The sequence below is a fragment of the Papio anubis genome, unplaced genomic scaffold, assembly GCF_008728515.1.
Source record: "Papio anubis isolate 15944 unplaced genomic scaffold, Panubis1.0 scaffold5397, whole genome shotgun sequence".
In the NCBI taxonomy this organism is placed as follows: Eukaryota; Metazoa; Chordata; class Mammalia; order Primates; family Cercopithecidae; genus Papio; species Papio anubis.
In genome coordinates this window covers 1-1,624 of record NW_022165609.1, presented here as the reverse complement: position 1 = coordinate 1,624, position 1,624 = coordinate 1, and the positions used below count along the sequence as shown (strand labels likewise).

At 38.5% G+C, this 1,624-nt stretch overlaps 1 pseudogene; it reads left to right on the top strand.

The window, feature by feature from the left end:
- Positions 1 to 6: 6 nt before the first annotated feature.
- On the top strand, positions 7 to 581 carry LOC103881737 (annotated as a pseudogene).
- Positions 582 to 1,624: the final 1,043 nt, after the last annotated feature.

The window sequence follows — 1,624 nt, the reverse complement described above, 5'->3', positions numbered from 1 at the left end:
CCTTTTCTCTGCGTTGTTTGTTTCAGCTTCAGCAGAATTCGAAATGGCTGGCGGTAAGGCTGGAAAGGACTCCGGAAAGGCCAAGACAAAGGCGGTTTCCCGCTCGCAGAGAGCCGGCTTGCAGTTCCCAGTGTGCCTTATTCATCGACACCTGAAATCTAGGACCAGTCATGGACGTGTGGGTGCGACTGCCGCTGTGTACAGCGCTGCCATCATGGAGTACCTCACGGCCGAGGTACTCGAACTGGCAGGAAATGCATCAAAAGACTTAAAGGTAAAGCGTATTACTCCTTGTCACTTGCAACTTGCTATTTGTGGAGATGAAGAATTGGATTCGCTTATCAAGGCTACAATTGCTGGTGATGGTGTCATTCCACACATCCACAAATCTCTGATTGGGAAGAAAGGACAACAGAAGACTGTCTAAAGGATGCCTGGATTCCTTGTTATCTCAGGACTCTAAATACTCTTAACAGCTATCCTGTGTTGGTGATTCCAGTGGACTGTATCTCTGTGAAAAACACAATTTTGCCTTTTTGTAATTCTATTTGAGCAAGTTGGAAGTTTAATTAGCTTTCCAACCAATCAAATTTCTGCATTCGAGTCTTAACCATATTTAAGTGTTACCGTGGCTTCAAGGAAGCTACTGATTCTTAAGTAGTGGGTTTTGATTGAGTCGACTGTTTTAAAAAAATTGTTTGGATTTTAATTGTGATGCAGAAGTTACAGTAACAAACATTTGGTTTTGTACAGACATTATTTCCACTCTGGTGGATAAGCTCAATAAAGGTCATATCCCAAAAAAAGAAAAAGAAAAGAAAAGAAAATGTGGTATATATACACCATGAAATGCTATGCAGCCATTAAAAAAATCATGTTTTTGCAGCAACATAGATGCTGCTAGAGGTCATTAACTTGAGAGAATTAATCCAGCAACAGAAAACCAAATACCACATGTTCTCATATAAAAGTGGGACACAAAGATGGAAACAATACACACGGAATTACTATAGAGGGTAGAGAGATATAAAGGCAAGGGCTGAAAAACTACCTATTGGGTACTCGTCTCACTACCCGGGTGACAGCATTATTTGTACCCTAAACTTCAGCATCACACAGTATACCCATGTAACAAATGTAAACATGCACTTCCTGAATCTAAAATAAGTCAAAAATTTTTTTCAAAAAGAAGGCATTTAGTATGGTATCTTTTTAAAATCAGGCAATCAATGGTCATAATCAAATACAAAATTTAAGATAAACTTGCCTTTTAAACTAAAACAGACCCTTGCAACAGAGGAGAAAAGAATATGTAATACCTAAATAAATTGAAAACTATCCCATGTTCAACGATTGGAAGGCTTAATATTGTTAAGATGGCAATGCTCCTCAAAGTGATCTAAAAATTCATGCAATCCCTACCAAAATACCAATGGTCTTTTTTCCAGAAATGAGAAAGTTGATTATTCAATTTATATGCAACTACATGGTGATGAAGCAGCTACCTTTTCTGGGATATACACCCACAGATTTGTCATCATGCCCCAGGAAAATTTAGGACACAGACACATCTGAGTGGGTTAAGTAGCTGAACATTTAATAGAAGAAAGGAGAGAAAAGAGCA